The sequence below is a fragment of the Empidonax traillii genome, unplaced genomic scaffold, assembly GCF_003031625.1.
Source record: "Empidonax traillii isolate 1590-97213 ecotype Southwest subspecies unplaced genomic scaffold, ASM303162v1 scaffold106:size2091409, whole genome shotgun sequence".
In the NCBI taxonomy this organism is placed as follows: domain Eukaryota; kingdom Metazoa; phylum Chordata; class Aves; order Passeriformes; family Tyrannidae; genus Empidonax; species Empidonax traillii.
Genome location: NW_020955299.1, coordinates 1,536,105 through 1,560,884, shown reverse-complemented (window position 1 = coordinate 1,560,884; position 24,780 = coordinate 1,536,105). Strand labels below are relative to the sequence as shown.

At 45.5% G+C, this 24,780-nt stretch overlaps 1 protein-coding gene across 7 annotated transcripts in view; it reads left to right on the top strand.

The window, feature by feature from the left end:
• Positions 1-24,780, top strand: part of CASZ1 (castor zinc finger 1) — a 275,827-nt gene that overhangs the window by 11,159 nt on the left and 239,888 nt on the right. For all 7 annotated transcript variants that reach the window (XM_027882516.1, XM_027882519.1, XM_027882522.1 and 4 more), the window contains exon 3: positions 18,070-18,147. The gene's annotated coding sequence lies outside the window, so the exon portion shown is untranslated. The remainder of the gene's footprint in view (positions 1-18,069; positions 18,148-24,780) is intronic.

The following is a 24,780-nucleotide window of genomic DNA, read 5'->3' as shown; positions in this document are numbered from 1 at the left end:
CTCTTAACATCAGGCAAATGCTCCACTATTTTGACTGAGTTGAGTTTTGTACTGTCTTAGCATAGGTAAATGTGAAGTTCAGGAGGAGCTGGGCAGACTGGGATTGGGTGAACTGGAAGGAAGCCTTTGTCTGCCTGCAGAATGTCTCTGGCATCAGAATGAACCAAGGCATCCTCCAGGAGCAGTGAGATGCAGGGAATATGGACCTAATGATACAACAGGAGCATGTTGCTAGAGACCCTGTCAGCACTCTCATGCTTTACAACTCTATCTGACCCTTCCCGGGGAGGGTGAGTTTCTGGTTTGCATTAGCCCAGATGAGATGCAGTGTTGACAGGACTCAGCAAGGTTTGCAGGGAGTTGTGCTCTTTGGCCACCCCGAGCAGTAACAGAGCCACGCAGGGGCGAGTGTTGCCAAGTGGGTCCCTTACACAGCAGGCTGAGGGTGCAGCTTCTCAAATGATGGAGCAGAACCTCCTCCTTCCCCTTTCCCAAGCAATTCAGTGGTCGTAGCCCACAAAACCAGAGTAGCTGTCAAAGGACAAGCTGGATTTCATTTTGCTGCTGGTGGTGTTTGAACGGTGTTTAGCATAGAAGTTTCATTCTCCGGTGGGAAGGATAAAGTCTCAGTTTGTTGTCTCAGCTCCAAAAGGAACAGGTTTATAGGCATAAGAGTCACAGAAATACCTGTTTGCACCAGAGAACGCTCTTCTGGTCCACCAGTGAGACAGAACAAAGCACTGCAGACTGGTAAAGACGATTTCCATACTGGAGGTCCAGCAGGACAGGAGAGGGTGATCTCTGAAAATGTGTATTTCACATGCTTAGCTCACTCTGCAGAATCCCTTATAAGGTTTACCTCTGAAGGTAAGCAAGTTTCTCTGTGCTGCATCTATCTGACTCTTTGTTAAGGGGCAGATAAAAAAGAAAACCTTGGGCATTGGGATGTGCCTTTAAATTCCTAAGACCCTGGCAGAGTTCAAGCTGCCCTGGAAGTAGTGGATGTTTCTGAAATTAGAGTCTTTCAGGCCTGAGGATGGTTGAGAAAAGACTAAATAAACTGCAAGCAGTACACTAAAGAGAGAAAACACTTTACTTTTGTGAAGAAAATGAAAATTGGCTCCTCTGTGAAGCTCTTTCCAACCAGTTTATGTAGCCCTTGCTTGGAAACAAAACAGCATTGACCAATTTGTGATTTATGACAACTTCCTTTGGCACGTGCCCTGCTCTGTTTGCATCATTGCCATGGCAGCAGAGGAATATTTATTCAGCTACCTCGCCACATCCTGGCCTTCCATAGGAGACCTGATTCAAAATGGCAAGGAAAGCTAGTTAGCACTTGGGAAATCAGAGGTCAAATGTCATCTTTTCCTATTCTGCTCCTGCACATTATCATTTCAGACTGAGAAGGAAAAGCCTTGCAGAACCACTCTTTACATTTAGAAAGCTGCTTTCATCTAAGGGTCTTAAAGGCTTCATAAAGCTGTGGTGAAAGTTTCTGGGTTTCTCTGGCCCATGTGGTCTGAGCATGATGGATTTTCTGTTTATGCGCAGCCAGCCACAGTTAAATGAGCAGCACAAACTCAAGAGAGTGAAAAAAGGGTAAGAGAAGCGGATGGAGTGAGCTGAAAAGCCAGGGAGTGTTCAATCTGCAAAACAAGGGATTTCTTCCTTTAATGTGGGATTGAGGAAAGATGGAGAGGGGTGTGACACACTAAACACAAAGACTGAAATTCAAGACTAGCTCTGGAATCCTTTATACAAGCACACAATGGCTAAAATAGGGTAAAAGTGGGGGTTACTTATGTCCAGGAGCTTCCAGGTTATTGGAGACTTCACCAGTTCTTAAAAACCTCCTTCCTCTGAATTAATAGCTTGTATTCAATGGCTCTTACTTTATCCTTTGGGGTCAAATCCTTGCTTTGGGTGTAGTGACTTTGCTTATATGACCAGGCCTTTTAACAGTTCTTGACTGTTGGCATAAAGGCTTCAGGATCAAAACGAAGAGAGTTTTCCTCACCAGCTGTGGCCCAAGTAATCATCTGAGCCAGAAACTGCTGTTCAAACAGTGATCATGAGGTGCCTTGGGTTTTCCTTTACATAATGGATTAACACCATAAATAGATCACCTGGAGCAACAATGTCAGAGCAAAAGGCTCTGTGGTTCCTAGCAGTCATTGCAGGCATGGATTTCAGAGTGGAATGGGTTAACTCAGGGATTCTCAACTGTTTTTTAACAGGCAGCCAGTGTTCTGGGATAATGGTGTCAAAAAGCAGGCTGGGTTGGGATGCTCTTTGAAACAGGCAGACCAGGAATCCTTGGGGAAGGGTTGATGATGGGGTCAGATAATTCACTCTTCATGTTAATTCTTCTCTTTGGAGCCAAGGAACAAGTCTGTTAAAATGTTTGCCCAATACTTTGGGGCCAGCAGTTATAATTACACTTATTCTAATACATATCCATGCACTTGATGACTCACTGATGCAAATCTGTTTGACTACTTCCAGAGGGGTTTGCAGCAGTGGTGGCAGAGGAGGAGACAGTCTGGTCTCTGGGCTTGAGCCCCATGGTGAGATTCCTGCTCCTTTCCATACTCTTGCAGCCGTGATGGACCGAGTGGGGAGTCTGGATTTTGCTTTTGGTTTAGCTGCGGCTCTGCAGCGAGACCTGACCGAAGTTCTTCACTGAGACAATGTAATTGGGACATAAGTGAATTCCAGTCAGTTCAGGAAACACATCCTTTCAGTTCCTGAAAACATGCTATTATTAATTAACGAGCGCAAATACTAAGGGGGCCGCACGCCTTTCGTTCCTTGGTCTCAGACTTGTGTCTCTCCATTCGTCTCTTCTTGCTAAATTTTTCAGTGTTTTTAACATCAGACTGATGTTACGTATAATTACCAACTTTGCACCAAAATTATATTTGACATGGCTTGTGTGGGAAATTAGAGCATTTCAGAGACTACAAATTCACCTGGGAAGATGAGCCAGGCAAGACAAGGCAGCGCAGAGTGGAAGTAATTTGAATATTACATGTGCCCTCCTGAAAATGCCAAAATCATTTAAATTGCTAGAAAGGATATTTTCCCTAATTAGCTGTGTGTGCTGGAGGGTTCATAATAATGCACTGGATGTGGAAGAATGGACTGGTAGAATAGAGGCTGCCTGTGTTCCGCAGGGGGCAGAGAAGAACTGGCGGTAGGAAGAGTCCCCCCTTTCCTCTCTGAAATCATAAAGATATTTATTATCCCTGCAGCTATTTACAGGGATAACTCTCTTTTAGACGTGTAGAGAATGTGCCCAGTTACCTGGTCACCCACGGTGTTTGCTGCTGAGGGAAGCCAGGCTGTGCTGGCTGTGGGGATGTGCTCCAGGCTCAGATCCTTCGCTATTTGCCACTGCAGGAGCCTCCGACTGCCTTAGCTCTGCTCCACCCTCAGGCATCACTGTGCTGCTCTCTGACACTTCTTCAGCTTCACAGAGTCCCACAAAGACAGTCTCCATTCCCCTCACTTTGCTCCTTTCTCCCTGGGGCCCTGCTGGTATGTTCTCACTTCCTTCCACAATTACAGTGATAGCCCCAGTTAGGCCAAGCCAAGTCTGGTTTTTTTTCCTTTCTAAATTATCCTGATGACTGTAGACATTCTGGGGAGATGTATGCAGGGAGAGCAAGAGGCAGACACACTCTCACGGATCTTCTCTCTTCCTGACATCGATTGTTTAAGCACTAAACCATTCGCTGACTCTTGTGACTCTAAATGATGTGGGGCTTTTTCGAGGTTTTCCTCCCCACAGCTACAGAAACCGCACTGGAGCGCGAGTCTCTCTAATGTGAGGGCTTCCACCTGTGACTGTGGAGTGAGGCTGCTGCTGGTTCCATCTCCCTTTCTGCCATCACCGCTCCTGTGGTTTCTGCTTAGTTACATATTCATTTTTATAATGCAATTATCATCTTGTGGGATAAAGGAGGGGAAGACACCCTAATTAGCTGCTTAAAGCACTTTAAAACTGCATGTGTCCGTGTCTTTAAAGGAGACAGGCCTGCAGAGTGGATGCTGTTGCACTGTGCTGCATGTTTCCAGTGCTGAGCACTTCTGGTAACAGGATTGTACCCACATGGTCTGATCCGTGCCATGGCAGTGATTTCCCCATTTAACTGTCACAAGGTCTGGATCCCATTGCTTCCTTGCACCACAAGGTATCATTTGCACCCTGGCAAAGGGAATGTAAATCATTGCTTGTTGTGCAAGCAGGGAGTTTTGGCTTGGGAGATTTTCAGAACTGCTTTATATGGAATGAACAATAACACGAATTTCAAGACAGGGTAGAAATGGGCTTTAAACTCTTCCACACCCATTTGCCTGCCAGGGATCCTGAAGTGCTGCAGTTCAGGTTCAGAGGTACAGAGACATTCCCAGTGAAATGGGAACTAGGCGCCTGCATTCCCCTGGGGATCTGGCTGTTAACTGCATGGAAGGGATGCTTTGTAACAGCAAAGAGGAACGTAAATATTGGCCCAGGATGCCAAAGCCTACACCTGCTTTTTGGGAAACTGCCCTGGCATCTTTAGTGTCCACAGAGTGGCTGGGCCCTGTGGTTAGGGTTTCAGCATGGTCCTTGGCTTGCTTCCCTTAGAAAGATGAAGAGCTGAGTTGATTTGAGAACATTACTCCTGGATAGTTCATTGATTCCTTCCCTTGCTTTCTGAGGACTGCAGGCAGGAGTGGTGCTTGTAGTCATCCAAAGCACACATGCCCCAATTTGTCAGCATCACAAGCCAGTAGCCTTTTCCAGGTGATAACTTGCTTGGAGGTTCAGTGCTGAGGCTTGGTATCATTGCAGTTCCATGTGCCTGGTGGTGATGGCTGTGTTCAGGAACAATGAAAGATGATGAGTCTGGACAGGAAGGGAGGTGGCTCCAGGAAAACTTGAAAAACAAGAAGCATTGTTTTGTTTTAAATGCTGATTGTTTTGTTGTAACTTGGGCGACTGTTTACTATGCTGGCTGTACAGGGGAGGAGGGAAGTGGATGAGTAATGAACTCGATGAAGGACTTTCCTTTGCTCATAAAGTGATAGTTACACCCTCTGTCAGACCCATTTTCATACAATCCATGGCCTTGCTCTTACTTTATGTCATCTTCCATCTTCCTTTAGTGCAACTTCATTTGCAGCTCAGGGTTTCAGGATCCCTCAGAGGGTTCCCAATTTAGGGCTGCTCTCTGGAAGCCATTGTTGGCCATCCCACTGCCATCTGCAGGACAGCAGGGAGGATGTGCACCCTTGGCATGAGCAGCCCCACCTGTAGGAGCAAAATTCCATGAAGGACAGCAGGTGGTGTCCTCTAGAGAGATTCCATAATTCTTTCCCTGCATGATGTAGCATCACCTCTGGCTTATTTGCCACATGGAAATAATAAAATCCCTGTACAAAGAGCATGTGGAGATGGCAAGCATTTACCTCTGCCTCCTTGTGCTAGCAGAGCTGCCACCACTACCCAAGTTATCTCCAAGCTCCTCTCCTCCCCATCTCCAACATGATTTCCGTAGTCTCTTCTCTTGGCACTAGATGGTGCCAAGAACCCTCGTGCAGTTGCAGTGAGTCTGAGGCCTTTCCTTGCTTTGTACCTCAATGAGAAGATGCCTCTGGCTTGGTACGCAGGCTTTTCAGGAACTGTTTCCCCCAGGGGCTGTTTCCCAGATCTGCCTCTCAATCAAGGAAGAGATTTATGAAGTGGAAAGATGTCACAGAGATGAGCTGGCATGAGGGGAGGGAGGGGAAGATTATCTTCTGGGCTGTGGGCAGAATTTTCACAAGATATACGATTCATAATTTCTTCTTTGGCATTTCCTTTTTTCCCCCCACTATTTTTCTCTAAAGAGTATAAATGCTAGTGAGAGAAAGCAAACTGCAAGGGCTACCCAAACAGATGCACAGTGAGCTCTTCTCTGAACAGCTCTGTGCCCTTCAGGCCTGACCTGAAGCAGCTTCTCATAAAGCAGCCCTGTCCAGCAGCCAGTTCCATCAGTGCATCCTTGCTCTGATTTATCACCCACAGTTCTCTCCCAAACAGAGGATTCTAGCATGCACACAATTATTTTCATTTTAGGAGCTAGCAGCCTCCAAGACTACCCGAAATCAGCGAATTCCCTGTCCCTGTCCTTGGACGAAAGACAAACACACCGCTGGGTCCCACTAATGCTGTTCATCTCCCGAGCCCTCATTTTAAGAGCAGTATCCCTGTTTATTTTGGTGAAGCTGTTAAGCATTGTAGCTAATGTCAGGTGCTGAGAAGTGAAGCAAGTGACATAGCTGAGGATGAAACCCAGCCTCAGATGTTAACTCCTCTCCAGTTCTCAAGAGCAAGTCCTCCAGAACTGTAGAACTCCTTAATTCATCAGTTTCTGATGCATATCACCTCCTTAAGGGATTTCTAAATTTTGGTTGTCAATAATTCCTGGCTCCTGGAGCAAACCCTTGTTTTCCAGATTATTTGAAATCAGCAAATTTGATTACTTTAATTTTTTAAACACCCCTGGTTTTGGTCTGTGGTAGACATGATTTGCCCCACTTACTCTTGCAGAGTAAATGGGATAGGCTCTGGCAGATGGATACAGCGTGGTTTACTGTGACAGACAGTTAAAAAGCCAGATAATTGCATTTTTACTTCCTGTTTTGCCTAATCTTGTTCCATTCCTGAACTTGCTTGTCCTTTATTTTTTGCCCATCTCATTCCTCACCCGCCTCCTCCCAGCCCTCTGGCCAATCTGCCTCCCCTTCCCTCTTTCCCTGTCCTCCAAATGACTACACAGGCCACCAGCAGTCACATCCTCTTGACATCATCCCATCAGCAGACTGTGGCTGTGCCATGTTGGAGTGCATATGTTGTGACAAAAGCAGTACAACCAGAGAGGGAAACAGGGGGATCAAGTACCCCCTGAGGCCTTCAGAGAATCACAGGGAATGGGAGGGAAGAGCTAGAGGAGGATCCAGCTGTTCTGGGGGGTGTTAGATCCAGCTGTCAGCTGAAATATTTAAAGGAGATATTTTCTGTATTTAAACTCTCTTTCATTCCCCTTGCAGTGCTGCTCTATTGCAGCTCACCTGCCCTTTCCACTCACATGGTTTGCTCTGCATTCCTGACTTTAGCACCCCAAAAAAGTAATGGTTGAGAAGAGCTGGATGGAAAGCATAAGTGACTCCTTACTTCTGCATCTTCCCTCTCTCTCTCCTAAAATGTGCACAAATGTACAAAACCCATTTTCTTTACTACTCATTCAAAAGTATGAAGTTTATTTCCCTAAATATCATCTCACCTTTGGAGTTGGAGTAAATTCCCACCCAACCTAAAAATTGACCCCATGATTTCTTTGAACAAGCTTCCACAGGCACCTTGTAATGAGAACAGCGGTAAACTGCTGAGGAGCCCTTTGTGGTACCCTGTTCCATCAGCTGCTCTAATACCTTTTTGATTATCTCAGTGGACACAGATATAAATGCTGCGCCTTGGATCCCTCACTTGCAAGCTATCTCCATTTTTTTTGCATTTTCTTTTTAAAATAAAAATGACTGCTGATGTTTATGCCCCTGTAATACATTATGTATTATTTTGTTTTAAGCGCTGCCTTTTGCATCCTGACAGTAACAATAAAATGTGAGTATGGGATTCCTAATACAGACAGACTAATGTTTCCACTGCTAGCCTTCCCTATCTCTTCTTTTTTTCTTTCTGCTCTCTAAGCACTTTTCTAAAGGCTCCTTTTATATTCCTAATAAAATTAGAGCAAAATACATCGATTTACTGGAAAAGAGGGTTTGGGTTTTTTTTCCTTGGTGATAGCACTTTCTCCACCACCCACCTCTTAAAAATGCTGGTGAATATTCCATGTAAAAGACCTCCAGTTTCTTCCTATTCGGTTGTGTTTTTTTTTTTTTTTTTAATCAATTCCTCTGTAATTTTTACCCCCTTGGCTCTGAGAATCCTCTGCTTGTTGCCCCCACTACAGACCATTTTGTCTATGCTGATCTCCTGAAGTAATTACCTTTCATTAATGCATTTTAGTCATATCTCCAAATACCAGTAAATGGCCGGTCTCCTCATACTGGGAACCGATCTCGATGGGATCTTTTTGCTCCTTTTCCATCTGCAGATTGTGCAATCCATATCCTGATATCTGACTTCCATTTTAGTGTTCTGGACCCCCTTACCCCACTCCTTGTTGCCCCTTAAGCCAGGCTGAAGCAGCGGTAGATTATCTGATCAAACTGTGTTGGTGTCACTCTGCTGCAGGAAACCTTACCTAAAAAAATGAGTCCTGTTGTGGTCACACTGCTGAATCTCATGGTTGTAAGTTGTGCTTTGGGTTCTTTACCTCCTGCTGAGATTTGGGTTGATCCCATTGTTTTGAGCCTGCTTGGAGTTACAATAAGGGGAGGGAACAATCAAAGCCCATTGAGTTTGTTCAGCCTCTGCACCACTGGAAACCTTTCAGAGCCCGTCACTGTGCTTTGGGGATTTTAAATTTCTGAGATATTCACTTAGTTATGGAATAGACTAAAATCTGTCATGCTGATTTAATGAGAGAGGAGGGGAGGGAAGAGACACAGACACACACAAAAAAAAGCAATTTTCCTTGTAACAGTTGTGTTAAAATATTGATACAGATGCATAGTGGAAAAACTTAACGAGTTGTTAGTGTTAGAAATAATGCCAGCATTAGACATCTCTTGTGTGCAGAGTTTCCAAGATGGTGTTTAGCATTTCTGGGAAAGAGATCTCCTGAGAAATGTGGGATTGCTGTACCTGGATCAGATCAGTGACACTTCAGTGGGGTGTCCTCTCCCAGGGCATCTAAACTGCCCTGTCCTTCACCACAGAAGGTAGCACTGACAGCAGCCACCGTGCAGTGAAGTTGGTAGCAAAAGCTTAGAGAGAGGTTGAGTGCTGAATGTTCTCAGTCACTTTATACTGCATCTCTACCAAGGGTACACCTGGAGTTCAGAACCCAGATCCTGTGGTTAGGGCAGTACACTGGCACACACGCTGTCCAGTCTGGATTCCAAACTGCTGCAAGCTTTGGGTACCTTGGGCACATCACTGTGCGTTACCTTCATATAATAATTTTTTTCCCTATTTCTCCATGGAGTGTCCATTGGAGGCTCTGCAGGGTTGCAAACACAATGGCAAATAAGTCTTTTCCATACATTTTTACTGTCTTCAGTGCTGTGATTCCATGATTTTGATTAAGGCTTCAGCTTCTGATACCCAGCTGCTGTTGCTGCTTGGGTTCCTTATCAAATTGAGCCTCTCAGATGGTGAGCTTTCCTTAGGACTGTGTGTTCTCTGGAATGCTACAGCTTCAGTTTGGATTTAACAAAGAGGTGTGGATACCATGTGGCTATCTGCAATAACAGGGACTTCAGGGTCACCCACAAAGTCTTTCCCAATGCTGTCCCCTAGTCCTGGGCTCTTCCACTGGCTCTTACTCCTGGAAAAGTCACCGAACTAATCTGTTCTGCAGAGCATAAACCAAGTCAAACTGGGTATGCTGGGCTCTGTTAATGCAGACCTCTATCCATCAGAGACTCAGCTGAGACCACTAAATCTGAGCATTCCTTTTAAGATGAAAAAGGAATTAATTTTAATGAGTGATGTTTTTGCTGCTGCTTGCCCTGTCGTGTGCGGCCTCTGTGTAGGCAGTGTGATCTGCCATCATGTCAGTGCTCCATGATCAAACCCCTTCCAAGGGGGGATACTTTACATGTGTTTCTGTGTCAATTCCAGTCCCTGAAGAACGTTGCCAATCCATTAAGAGCCTGGCAGGCTGTACTGGGAAATGCTAGCATGAGCAGAGAAGAGAGAGGCCAGCCTGAGAATAAGGAGGAAAGAAAGATTAATCTGAGCAGAAATTCTGCATCCAATAGGATTTCCAGGGGTGCATTGTCTTCAGCTTGTTCTCTGCAGAATGGCGTTCACTTTGCTGAAGGGCTTACCCAGATGACTTCCCAGCAGAAGAGATTTCCCTTAGGACTGCAGACCATTCCTGTACTGTGCAGTTGGCTTGGCATTCCTGGCTCTTGTTTGCCAATACCTGGTATTTTAGAGACCTGAGAAAACTAGGAGTATGCTGGGCTGTGCTCTTCAACAATCTGCTTCAAATGTAATGCTGGAGCCTTCTTAAATTCTGACTCTTTGGATATCTGGCCCTTGGTGTTACTGAAGGCAGTATGGCTTTGGGTTGGGTTCAGTAAGTGTTGGTTCCTGGTCATGGTCAGAAATCAAAGACAAAACTGAATGATGTTTCCCTTGAAACAGACTTTTTCTTTCAGTATCTGTCTCTGCAGAGAGCAGGGAGTAGGAACTCCTGCTGCCATGGTGTTTGTTGCTGCCCCTCGTGGGCTTCTGACAATGGACTGGGCCGAGATACCAAAATTGTTTTGTCTTTAGGTGGTCTGACACTTGCAGGTGTATGGCTCCCGAGCAGAAGGGATGAAAGGATAGCCCTTTCCAATGGGAGTGATGTCAGGATAGAGGTGTTTTATACGAAAGAAGGGAAGTGGGGTGAGGGTCTCCTGTGGGCTCTATAGTGTTTCTAAACCAACACTGGGCTTGAAAGAGGATGCACAGTACAGCTTGTGGAGGCTCAGTCCAGGTTCCTGTCAATAGCAAATAAATCTTCAAAAGTCTTCTCACATTTGAAATTAATTGGCGGGGAAGGAAGGGCAGTAGCTTTTAATATACATCAGTTATCTGTAGATAGATCTGCACAAGCCCCTCCTCTGTGTCCCCTTATGTCAAGGCTTTAGTCTGAATTATTCCCCTCCCCTTTACCAAAAAGGTTTGTCTCCCACTGCTGAAATCTCTGCTGGTTTAAGCAGGAGGGAGTGATGGCTCCATCAAAAACCTACCAGGTGTCCAGAGGTGGCAGTGGTAATGGAGCAGCAATGTTGGAATTGAAAGGACAAGGAGTCTATGAAGCAGGGGGATGGCTGCAGCACTGCCATTAACTGCTCCTGGGTAAACGAGCAGCACCAGTGCCAAGCTTTCAAAAGCTGTCTTTCTCTTTCCTGGGGAATTTCCAACCTGATTACCAAGTGCCCTGCTTGAGATACACCTTAGAAAGGAAGCATGAAAAATATAGAAGCTTTTTTTTTTTTTTCTTTTGAGAGGGCAAAGAGAGGTAATTTCGAGACAGTTTTCTTATGTTTGCACCATTTTGAGTGCAAACTGCTCAGGGTACCTGCCATCTCGCACCCTGGTTATGGAAAGAGGCCCCAGCTTGTTTCCATTCTCTTTACTGGCATTACACTTATGAAGGAAAGTGGGATATCCTTCTGTACCTGACCTACCAGCCAATGTGAGCATAGCTTGCCACTGGACTCCCTTCATGGGAATACTGACTGGTGTTGCCTTCTGGGATCCCAGTAGGGCAGGAGTTGTGTGTTCCTGGTGCAGACTGAGGTGTTTGGTTCCTTTCTGGCTGGGACCCCGGCTACACCCTGTGCTTGTGGGCTGCTCTTTCAGCTTCCTCTCGGAGCACCAAAGTGCCCCCACAAACCACATGCCCGGAGCACTCCATTCAGGTTTGCCTGTCTTCAAATCCCAGTTTGCCTGGTCCCTGAAGCAGGCTCGGAGAGCAATCAAAGCCACTGCAGTGCAATTTCCGACTGAGAATTTCCTTCCTATTTCTGAGCGAGTGTGTGTGCGTGTGTGTGTGTGTATTTACGTGTTTAAAAAAAAAAAAAAAACAAACCCCAAACATTTTGGTTTTGTGCACTAAGCACTTTTGAGGGCAATATGGGGCCCTGTAATACGGAGGTTTATAACCTCCTCAGCTAATGCTCTCTGACACTCTGTTTTGATATCATTACTACATTATACTCACAATTTTTGAGTGAAAAAATACAGTACTTAGAAAGTCGAAATTCATAAATAAATTCATGTCAAACCGCACTTAATATTGATTTTGTTAGTGTTCAGATTCAATAATAAGGTACTGCGTGCATGAATATTTAAATATAATCATCATTTCTGCATCTCCTAATGGCCTCTGCTCTTCTACACTCAATTTAAACACAATTTAAAAACTATAATGTATTGAAAAATACTAGGATTTAGCAATAAATCACCATTGGGATACTCCAAGCCTTTTATAGGATGGCTCAATATCTGCTTCTCAAGGGACAGCACAATTAGATTCATGTTTTTAAACTTCTCAATTATCCATATACCATAATTTTATGTGAAAGTTTGTTTCTCTTCCTCCCCCCTCCACCTCTGCTCCCCCTCCTCACCCCCCACCAGATACTCTCCCAGTAGGAAGCGGAGAAATCGCTAAGTGTTCTCTTAGCTGGGTTAGTATAGTAAAAAGGAGTCAAAGGTCACAGTCCTCAAACTGAATTAAATCCAGAGGCTGTCAGGGAAAGCAGAACGCTGACTCACTTAATCACATTATTTGGGGAAAAATCTAGGGGGAGGAAAGAGATAAAATGACTCAAAATGAACTCGCCAAGGAGGAAGCGGAGTTTTTATATTTATTTAAAAAGCAATATTCGTCTTTATCAAATAGACGCGGGGTGGTTCGATGAGGACAGAGCTGGCTGGACACTCGCGCAGTCGCAGGCGGGGGAGCCCTGGCAGGCAGTGTTCTCCTGAGCAGCACCAGGGAGGGGAGGATGCGGTGCCCTCGGCTCCTCCGGTGCCAGGCTGGGGTGGTTGTTGGTGGGGGGTGTTTCTGTAGTGCTGGTCGCTAACCCATCTGCACACCACACCCTCGGAGGTAGGTCATTATCCTTATCCTCACTTTGCACAGGGGGAAACTGAGGCACTGCTGGGTGAGGTGGTTACGGCAGAGCCCCAGTGGCAGAGCTGGGAGCTGCTCCTCGGGCTTCTGGTGCTGGACCCTGTGCCCAAGCTGTGTGGCCATTCTCTGCCTCCAGTGTCCTCGGAGCCTCTGATGGAGAGGGAGATAAAAAAGCTCGAGCATCAGAATCTAAAATAATGGTGCCAACATCTCAGGAGAGCAGCAGATCCCATGGCTTCGGTGTGGGATTGACTCTGCTGGTGCTGAGAGTGGCTCGCCAGTTCTGCTGAGCGCATTGCCATCAGATGTGAGGAAATGGTCAACAATAAGAGAGAGGAGTGGAGGTGTGGTGTCTATGGACGTGGCCATGTCACTGGGTGACTCTGGCAGTGTCACACAGTGCCCTTGCAACGCTCTATAAATGGCCATCGGGGCTGGCAGTCGCCATTGGCAAGGGATCAGAGCGTGGCCCGACACACCCTTGGTGCTGGAGGGAGGGCAGAGAGCTGCCGAGATGCACAGGGACTGCTCACCTTTAGGATCCCTAGTCAAGCATCCAGAACTCCTCCAGGCCACACTGTATCTGGCTGAGTTTTTGCTTATATTCTGTATTTCACCTAAATTCATTAGAACTGGTTTCTAAAGAAGTTTACTGTCTTGCACTGGAACTAGGTTTTATTCCATACATCTGGTGAAGCATCAGCTTCTGCTGCCTCAGGGTAACAAGCAAAGCTGTGAAGTCCAATGAGTGGATAAAACAGACATGCTTAATGGTAGAAAACTCTAACCAAGATGAGATGTAGCCATTCTGTGTGCCAGGCCAGTGGGGTTTGAAGGTCTGTTCATTCATTTCTGTGGGAGGGGAAGACAGGCATTCCTTCCCATGCTGGGTAGGAACCACTGTCACCTCTAACAGTTCTGAAGTTCCCTTGTCTAGCTCTGGTGTTGGTCTGCAAAATATGTTTGTAATCCTGTTACTAAATATTGTCCACCTTCCATTTACTCATGTGGGGATGAACAGATTTCTCTTTAAGAAACAGGGAGGGAAGACTATTGTGCCAATTATGGGGTGCTTCTGGAGTTTTAAGAATTTCTTTTTAGATTGTTTCTGAGCTTCTCCAAAGTGTCAAAGAGTAGAAAAATCTTATCTGAAGGGAATGATGTGTATGGCAAATGCAGTTCTTCACATGGATTTTACCGGTTTTTAAGTGGATTCCTTCTTCAAGTGTATAGAGGGGTTGTTTTGGGAGTGGAGTATTGGCACTGTTGGAGAACCACTGGTACACAGCACTTCAGCTTGGTGGAAGCTGTTGGGAATGCCTGCCTCCATGAGTGGCAGATATGGACTTGCAGATGGAGGAGCAAATTCCAGAAGAGCCCCAGCAGCTCTCTGAGAGGCATGGGAGGAGATGCTCAGGTACCCAGGGAAAAAGCTGGCAGCGAAAACTATTGAAGCTCTTTCAGAGTTGCTCACTCACAGACTCTGCATAGCCACATGTGACACGGCAGCAGGAATTTCCTATCCTGTCTACAGTGGTTGTCCCTTTCCATTATTTTTTCGGTATCCACGAGATACCCGGCGCCGCTCACACTGTAACCACCCGGCCGTGTTTCCAGGACCGCCGTCCATCGCAGTAGTTGGAGGGGCGGCTGTAACGCTCGGGTTTTGGCTGTTGATAAGGGCCGGCCCGCAGTGGAGCCCCCGCGGGCTGCAGGTGGCGCTCTGGGGGCGCGGGCAGCCGGCTGGAGCCCCCGAGGTGCGGGGGGTCCCGGCTGGGCCGGGGGGCACGGGTGTCTGGCTGGCATCCCCTCCGCGTGGGCTGGGGTGGGGAGCCGCCTGGCATACCCCCTCCGTGAGGGGTGCAGGGCTGCGGGGTCAGCCCCGTGCTCGCGGGTACCAGCTGAGCATTGTTTAAAACAAGTGTGCTCGGTGAAAAGCCACTGGTATCCGCGGCCCGTCCCAACAGATGTCACCAACAGATCCGTATTGATTCCGAGGCTGGGCCCTTGGCAGTGGTGGAGGCAGATGGCACGTTGCTAATAAGCCATGAGTGCTGCTGGCAGAGCAGTGAGGAGAGGTTGGATCAGTGGGATAGTGTAGTGGCACAGTGCCATGGGCAAGTGGGGGGCATCTTTGACCATCTTTGTCCTCTCTGCATTCATTCCTTTTTCTGGCTCTGTGAAGTCTTAATTTCTTCACCCTCTCTCAGCCTTTGCTTTTCTTCTGGTTTCCTGTGCTAGTCCCACTCTCTTTTCTCCCATTTCTACCCCTTTTTTTCTTTTCTGGTGCTCATGCCTTTGCCTGGAATGTTTTTTGTTACCAGTAGCATCCCTTTCATGTTTATACCTCACTGCATCATGTTGGGTAGGAGAGAGACTGAAGACTGAGGACATCCCTGCTGGCTGTTATAGAAGAGTGTGGGTGTTACACTAGACCTGAAAAAAGGTCTATGGATCACTCTGGATAAGCATCTTTGATTCCAAATGTGGTGACAGAGACTCATCACTGCTCAGCAGATTGGGGTTTTGACTGTTATCAGACTTACTCGTTATCAGGAGACAGAACATGCAGCACCACCACAGACGGGCTGACGCATGGACAGCGAGAGCAGGGAGCACGTGCAGCCAAGCACATAAACACTCGAGCCCTGAGGAGTGCTGGTACATCTCTAAGTGCCCCTGTGCACTGGGAATTCTACTGATACATCAGGAATACTCGGGAAGGGCTCCTCATCTCCTAGCTTCCCATAGTCAGGTACACCTGGATGAATCAGTGGTCACTATTGTATGTATATAATATCTTGTGTGGCAATTTGGATGCCACACTAGGCTGTGAAATACCCGTTTTTTTGATGGCAAGCAACTGGAGGGGATGGCTAAACCGAGACATTCCAGCATGGTTGCTTTGCTGCTGATATTTTTTTATTATTTATATGGACTGGCTGCCAGATTACATTGTGCCTAAACTCCCCTCATGAAGGGAGATCCCTTTCCCATTTCCTGCAGAAAGTGACCCAAGCTCAGCATCTCCAGCTTCGTTTAAGGGGTGTCACGTGTCACCATCCCCAGTACCTGGGGTTACGTTCTTTAACCACATGTCCAGCAGCTGGAGGCCACTGTTAGAGCCCCCAGTGCTACCTGCTGCCATTCTTCTTACTGATCTCTCTGAATTAAATTTGATGATTGGAAGAAACATGACCAAAGAAATACACTGAAGTGTGAAGGGTGGGTCCTTCAGTACTTCAGTGGTGATCCAATAGTTTTTATTTCAGTACTTAAAGGTCAAGAACAGTTGTGAGTTTCCTTTCCTGTGATAGGGGCTTTTGACTTCTACCTAAGATGCAGCTCTGTTTGTAATTGTAATTTCTGGATTAGGGAAATAGCTTCATTCTCTTTCAGAGCCTAACTATGATAGCTAAAACTCTGGACTGGGGTGCAGCTCCAGGGAATCTGCTTGCAGAGGGGAGAAACCTTGAGTGCCTGTAGAAGCTGGCTCTGCATTTGCCCTCAAAGCTTCTATTTTCCAAAAAAGGAAAGGGCAAAAAAGCCTTGAACACTGATTCTTTGAAAGCTGTGAAACTCAGAACAGGTGTGAGCACAGGCAGCTGCCAGGGTGCTGTGTGCAGATATTCCTGCTAATGCCTCCTTAGAACTTAATCTCTGAAACCATCTGCTTATGGTGAGCACATGTCCCGGGGGAGGGGGGCAGGAGCAAATCCAGCAGCCCCGCAGCTTCTTCCTCTGTAGCCTGAGTGAGAATTTTGAATAGCAAAGCAAGATTGAGTTGTGTGTCGAGGCCTCATTCTCAACTTTTCTGAAGCAGGAAAACTCCCGTGTCAGTTCCCCAAGGTCAGGGTGGTTACTGATGAGTCTTAGAGGTCGAGATCTGGCTCATGACCATCCGAACAAAAACAACACAAGCCTGGGTTTGGAACTGCCATCAGCAGAACCCTATGTTCCCACAAATACATGGGGTCAGTTCTTCTTACTTGAGGTCTCAGTCTGCACAGGATCAGCTAAAAGCTCCAGCCTGGCATCCCTCTGGTTTTCCAGTCTGAAGTCACTGTGGAGCTGAGTAAGTCCTTTGAGTTGTCACCTCTAGTGCAGCTCTGCTGATACTCTCCAAAGAAGCCTCCAACACTTATCTCTCAGTAAATCACTTCTCTTCCTCATACCTTTCTTCTCCTCCTGTTTCTTTGGTTTTCTGACTTCGGGAGAGATGGCCCCTGCTCCGAGCTCACTGTTCCTTGTTCAGTATATCAGGGGCTCAAAGATGTTACTGTGCTAATAAATGAATAAAACCCACCTGCTGCTGCCTGCTGTGCTGCTTGCTTTTTACCTGTGTACACTTGTTTGCAGAGGCCAAATTGCTCTCAGCCACTGCCCTGTTAATGAAAAGCTAGTTTATCAACTTTGGCAAAAGAAGAAAGCAGTATTGGCCACTGCTGCCCTGTGACTGCTGGAAGCAGCACGGTGACAGGAATGGGTCATACTTCAGCCCGTGACTGAAGGGTCCCCAGCTTCAGAGAGACATTCAGGGCCTTCCCCTGCATTTGGTGCTGGCCATAAAAAATTGATCATCCTTTGTTACAGCTTCACTTCTGTCACTTTCCATCCCAGAGTCTGTTTTTTACAGAAAACAAGCTACATTCATCAAAAATGACAGAACACAGACTTAATGTAATCATGTATGGGAACATGAATTGCAAATGCAGAACACAAGCACTAAAATGTATTTTCCATTACTGCCACAAAATGAAATAATCATGAACATTTTCCCCAAGAATGAGAAAACATGTGGAGTACACTGACACCTCAAAATCTGCTGCTGTGCCCCGGCCTCAGGTGCAGGTGGGCTTCGTGTGTATCAGCAGGGCAGAGATGTGCCGGTATCAGAGGAGGTGGCTCTGTTATAATCCTCACCATGGAAACTTGTGTTGGTTATTAGTTACAGCAGCTTCTGCAGGCTCATTTGGGTGACCTTCTGGTCATCTCTGGCTGTTCAAGATCTTGGGGTGCTCTTAAGCATAACTGAGCAGAGGTGCTGGAAATATAGACAATGCCATGTTGCTCCTTAATTCTAGACTTTACTTCTAACTGCTATTTGATCAGTGGCTGAAAACCTCAAACAAGTCCTCTCACCCCACCTTCCTTTCATTCATAAGCTGTAAAAATACAGATATGCCTATTTAAAAATAAAATTTATGAATTGATTTAGAGCTTGTACAGGACAGCATGTTAATCCAGTTCTTCCTGTCCCTTGCAGATGCACTGGGCCGCAGCTTGGCCATGCTCTGAACATTTGCTGGACTGCACTCCAGATGTGGCTGCCTTTCACAGACAGGTAAGGTTATACCTGCCTTTATATCTGATTGTTTTATTTGCTTGTAACTTGACTTAGTATCAGAAATGTAAATGACTGGATCACCTCTGCTGATCAGGCTGTCAGGAGAGGCAATGAAGGGTAATGGAACTGGGCACAGCCAATCTGTAAACTAAACGAAATGCAGGACTTGTTCGGTTATTTAGATTATATTAAACATATGCAAGTTTTCATCCAGCCCGTACTTGCCACAATTCTGCAAATACAAAGCCACTAATGAGGGGTGTTGGAGCCTGCCCTGCTGAAGGATAGTTGGATATGGATCATGGTGATGTCTGGAAGGGAAACTACTGGTTTGATCAAAGCCTTGTACTCAGACAGCACTGAGTGCTGATGGAATGATAGAGAGAGAATAAGGCAGAAAGACAGGGGCTGGTTTACATCTCATCCAGCAGAAGCTGTTATGAGGGACTTATTGATCTGTGATTCAGCTCAGGCCGTGGGTTAAATGATGGGATGTATTTGAAGAGACCAGTCTAACTGCACCCAACAGGAGGTGCTGGAGAGAACAGCGTGCTCTGCTGGGGTGGACTTTTTTCCCCCCCAAAGAAGACATGACCCTGTCATAAAGGGAAGAGGGAGAGATTTTGTTCTCAATGAATTAAAACGATGTCTTTGCATGCGAGCAATTCAGATTATAAAAAATACATAAAATGAATAGACTCGGCAGCTGTAGAATCCAAGAGAAAATCTGGATTTGGAAGAGATTCTTAAGTTTTTTGTAACATGACAGTAAGAAAAAACATTTGGTCTTATGCATCTTTCCAGCTGTTTACACATAATCTGTGTCTTCTCTGACAAGTTTGCTTAAGGAACTTCACAGACATGTTCACATGGTCACATAAATGCAGTTTCTGTATATATATATATATATATGCACATATCTCCACATTCTTGTACATTTGACACACTTTATGTGCATGTACATCATCTTATCAAAATTAACTTCCTCCTTGAATTAATGTACTTGCATGCATATACATCAGCATGTCCCAAGGTGCACATATGTATCTTTGTTCATACTCCCCTGTATGCATGAGGTGATCAGCATAGTCAAATTGAAGAATTAAGTTATTCCGAATCTGTGTTATTTCTCATTTTGTTCCCAGGGGGTAAATGGACCCGTTCCAAATGAAAGGTAATCTTGGGACCTGAAGTTTTACGTTTCAGCATATAATGTGGTTTTAACACTCTGTACCATCAAGTGTAAACTCTTTAGGGCAGTTTGTAGATTCCCTTCTGTGTTTATGCAACAAAGGCAGTGTCAGATTGTTTAAGACTTGAGGTGCTAGGACAGTGCAAATAGTTAATAACATTGGTTTGATTCTATGGAAAGATGAGATGAGCTGGGCAGGCAGGACCCATAAAGAACATACAAAGCCACCCATATGAACTCTTGAAGAAGGTTTGTAGCTGTTTTTTTCCGCTCTGTTGAAATACATTCCCTACAGCTTTGAACACATCCCCATTACAGTGTTGTCTTCGTGTGGCTCATAAAATCTAGCACGTGTGGGTTTCACGGGCTTGTTTGTAGAGCTGATGTACATATGTAGTAAAAAACACAAACTTTCATAAACACCCGTGTCGTGCATCAAAGGTGTCACGATCCGTGTCCGGCGTATGTGGGTCACTGGAAAGCTGTGTGTCATTGCACACATTGACACAGCCCGTGTGCCTTCAGCCAGGAGCCTGTGTAGGTATTCACGGCAGCAGGCGGCGTGTCCGCACCTTCCAGAAGAGGGCACCTGTCTCCCGGCGCAGGCGGCATTCCCGATCCAATGGCCCCCAGCCTCTCGCACCTGGGCACTCGCAGCTCGCCTGCCAATTTGAGGTTAAGAGTGCCAGCACAGAGTGAAATATTAAGGCAGCCGCTTGAAATTCAAAGTGTTTCTTTTAATTAATGGGTGGATGCCACAAGTTGATCCAATCCAGCTCTTAAATTAATCTTAATTACATGGATTTTGTAACTTTGGCATTAGCCAGCCACACAAAATATGTATTTCATAATCCTAGAAACGGGTGAAAAAGGCTGCTGCTGAGCTGAGAAGTCAGCTGATGATGTTATCAGGCTCTGTGGCTGTGGGTGTAAGTGTCATTGGGGTGTGTCTGAGATCTTATCGGGAATACCAAATTAATTCACTCCTGCAAATATCAAAACAAGCTTTTTTGCCGGCAAGTAGGGAATAGGCAAGAGATTCCTGAGCTGCTATATTTGGAGTTTCTGTGCCATCCAGTGCTGATACAATAAAGAAGGATCAGGGAAGGGCAGCTGGAGATCTGTTCTGTTTGGTAATGAGTTTTGAGTGCATACCCAAAGAGTGCTGCTCAAGCTTTTAGCTTGTTGATTTGGACTGGGGATCAGGAATTCTGCCCTCCCAGCTCTGCCACTGGCATGCTGTGTGTGCCTGGTCAAGGAGAGGGAAGCTTTCCATCCCTGTGCTTCTGTTTTCCTTCTCTGCATGTTTGTTTGTTCAGAATTCCCTTTCTCTGGATGGGAGCTGCCTCTCAGCATGTGTCCATTCAGCATTGTATGGCATCAAGGTGCTACTCTGCTGCAGATGATGATAATGGGTAAATTGAATTATCTCAGGAGGATTGATACTTGTACTCTCTGTTAGGGATGAGCATCCAGGATCTCTCTGAGCATCCATCATGCCAACTTTAAATAGAAAACAGAGCTGGGAATAGATGGTCAGGGATATTCATAGGAAATGCAGACACACAATTTGCCTAACCAGTCCCTGCATATTCGTTAAACAGGAAGCAGGGCCTTGGCTATCCCCAGGGATTGGCATTCCCTTGGGATTAACGCTGCTGCTCACTGGATTACACTCCTGCTTCTGCAGATGAAACTTGAAAAAGGATGGACGAATCTGGGAGTAAACACAATTGCAAAGCAGTATTTAGTCATCTGCTCTAAACCTGAGTCAGAGTCTGTGCACAGCCCGGCATGACTGGTTGTGGGGTGGCAGAGTCACCTGAGAGCCTTTTCTGTCCCTGCTGCACAGCCAGGGGCAGGAAGAGCAGTGGGAAAGGCAGAGGGTCTGTTTGTGTGTGAGCACATGTTCCACAGGAGAAACGTTCTGCTGCACACAGGTGTGCACACCTGTACCTTTCATTTGTGCCTCCAGAGACATCCTTTTCCTCTTCACTTACTTTACAAAATAGACACCTGAAATCTTGGTAGAAGTAATTTCTCTCTAGAATGGCTTTGTGAATATCAATCTGATGTCTGAGCTGTGAGTTCTCTCAGAGCATGTCTGTATGAAATGCTTTGTTTGAAGACAGTCCCTCCATATTCTTACAAACTCTTTTGTATTGGCTGACTTTCTGCTGCTGGTAGTACTTCTGGTTAGCAATTTTACCTCCTAAAGCTTTTCCTGAGGTTGCTTTACAGGGCAAGCTTAGTTTGGATATCAGTTCGAAGGTTTGGTTTTATAGTACTTTTGGAAACATAAATGGGAAAATGTTAAACCTCGTGTCAATTTGCCTAAGTGATGGGAAACTTGATTGTGGCCAGGAAGGAGTGGATTTCCCTACTTCAGCCTTATTAATAATTTGCTCATCTGAAAAGAGAGAAAATCCTATAAATCCTGGCAGCCAACATGATTTTCCTCACAGGTTGAGATTCCCCCCAAAATACAGAAAAAAAACAAGGAAATGATGTGCCTGAGTCCCTTGGAACACTTTGTAATGCTGAAGCTGTGTATTGGATTTGTTCTGGTTGGAGTCGATGGAGTCTTCTGTGGACTCTAATTATTTTTACTCCAATTTTGTCAGATTTCTTGTGCTTTTTCTCCAAAGCACTTGTTTCTCAAGTAATGGCAACAGAATCTGGATTAGATAGACTGCTCCTGGAACTCTGTATAATTCTGTGCTCTTGAGATACTAGAACACGCTCACTTTTGCAATTTCTAATCTCCAAGGCTTGTTGGAGTTGGTGTGACTTGAATAGCAATGATACTGAACTTCCTCGGGTTTCAAATTTGAAAACCTTTAGATGTCTGAACTCATCCAGCAGCGGGGAGGAAGCCAGCAGGCAAATGGAGAAACCTTTCCAGCTTTCAGTGTAGGTAGGAAACAGAATGAGTTAATGTTGGCCCAAAGGGCCACAATAAATAATGAGAGCTCTTCCAAGTATATCGGGGGAAAGAAATACGAGAGAGAAGGTAAGCCCATTAATAAATTAGGAGAGAGCTGGAATCAATGGTGATTCTAAAATGGCTGAGCTACTTAACTTTTTTTTTAATTGGTCTTTAAGAAGAAAAATATAGAAATGGAATATGGACCATTAGGAAGTAATGAGCATCTTGGCACCCTGGCTGTTGATGTAAAGCAGATAAGGGAACACTTGAAAGAATGGATAGCAACAAATCAGCAAGTCCAGCTGATGAGCATCCTGGGATGTTTGGCTGCTGAATTCACTGAACTGCTGGCAGGTGTTTTGAAAAGTTGTGGATTAAACAGGCAGGTCCTTCATGGCAAGTCCATATCAATAGTTCTGGAACAAAGACCAACCTTACAAAGCTATTCCTGCAGTTACCACTTTACACAGCCATGGTATTCTCAGTTTGAGGAGGTGCTAAGATGGGGTACATGAGTTTCAAGAAGCTCCCGTTCACAAATTGGCCAGATTGACAATCAGACTACATAGTTCCTTTGCTTCACATAAGTAAAATTACCACTTTTGTCTTCTCAGTAAACTTGCACAATTTGACTGGAACTGATCCAGCTGTGCCAGGGAAAACCCACCTAAGAAATTTACCTTCAGAACGTCATAACAGATGGATATTCAGTTGCTGTCAGCTTTTAGCTGACTTCAATCTGCTTTGATTTTTCCTACAAATGATTTTTTTTTTTTTGGATATTTGAACCAGCCTTGTGCTGCTGCTGAGGCTGACCTTAGTCTTTTGAACCTGCTGCTAAAATTGCTCCTTTGAGGTGAAGTACAATAGCACAGGCTGAGCAGATCAGGGCACATTCTAGACTGTCGAAAGGACAGGCAGTGCTCGAGCACTTTTCAGGATGGAAGATCTTATTGGTGCTCTCCTCAACCTAGAACTACCTCGGTGCTTTCTTTATCAACAGAAAGAACTGTGAAGCAGATTAGGAAATGCTTACACAGATGGATAATTTATTTAAGGTCTTATTAATGCCTTTCTCTGAAGTTTACTGAATAAACCATTCAGCAACACAGAGCTTCCCCAGATGATATTGTTTCGGGTGAATAAATTTGTTTCCCACATTTTCTTAACAATTGAGGTCGTTTACAGGCTTTTGCCTTAAGTTATCTTTGCAGGTTAAAAGCACAGAGCTGGATTTTATCCTGTGGTAAGACCTGTTCCCTTTCTAATTCTCCTCCAAAGGAACTCTTCCCAGTTATGGTTTCACAGAATTCCTAGATAGCCCCGAAAGCCCGTGCTCAGGCAAGATGTATCCGAGAGTGCAGCTGCAGCCTGGAGCTTGTTAGGAGCTGCTGGTCACTGACCCCGGGGATCGATGAATGTCCAGCCAGGATAACTTGCTAACTGCATCCTCTCTGACATGGACAGGGGCTGCCCATAGCCTGCAGTGTCCTTCAGGGTCCAGAGCTGAGAGATGCAGTGCAGGATAACTCTCCCCAGGTGTTTGATACCCAATTGTGTAGAGACTTTTCCATTTGCAAATAATGTATGGAATACATTAGCACGGAAGCTGAGATTCTCCAGCAGTTACATTTCAATTGTCTGTCTGTCTTTCTAATTTCTCTTCCTACGCACCTTCTTTATAACCCCCAGTGATATAGAAAGCTTAGACTTAAATGATTTCAGTGGGTGAGAGGCAGGAGGTGGGGAAGGAACTAATATGAAAATTACTTTAATTTAACAGTCTGTCACTCACACTGGCCCAAAGGAGCTCTAAGACCATTATCAGTGACCCTTCCAGCCACCCTGCTCTCCTTTCCTCAAACATAAACTCGAAGTGCTGTACACACTTTTAGGTGACAGCATACTTTCTTCCCTACCTGCATGATAAGAGGTAAAATAAGGAAATGTTTGGTGTTGGAAGTTGGGAATGCTATCTGTATGAAGTTTGAACTTATACTTGCACAGTAAGTGCTCAGAGGACTTGATAGCACTGCTGAAGTTCAGGCATAGTTTCCATTCAAAACAGGAGTCCCAGAGGAAAAAATCATCCGTGTTGGTGGCCACTGAGGAAGCAGTTGTGGCCTTTCATTATTTATTAACACATCTCTTGTGATAACGCCCAGGGACCCAAGCACTGGTGTGTGAGAGAAGGCTCTGAGCAGAGGTTGAACAGGGACACTCAGCCGTCTCATCTCTGCAGTAATGGAGCCCTGGTTGGAGACTAAGGCTCCAAGATCCCAGTAATGAATGTAATTAGTTCTAATAATGGGTGAGGTGATCCTGGAGAATGAAAGACGGGAGGGCTCCGTCGGGTTCTTAGGGCCCTGTTCTTGTTTATGCAAAGGCCCTTTTACACCAGCCTGGCAGTGCAAAGAGGTCTGAAAGATGAAGTGAAGAGTTAGAAGGTTACCCTGTGGGTCTCTGGCTGGAACATCCATCTCTGCTCATCTGACAGAGCTGGAGGGGA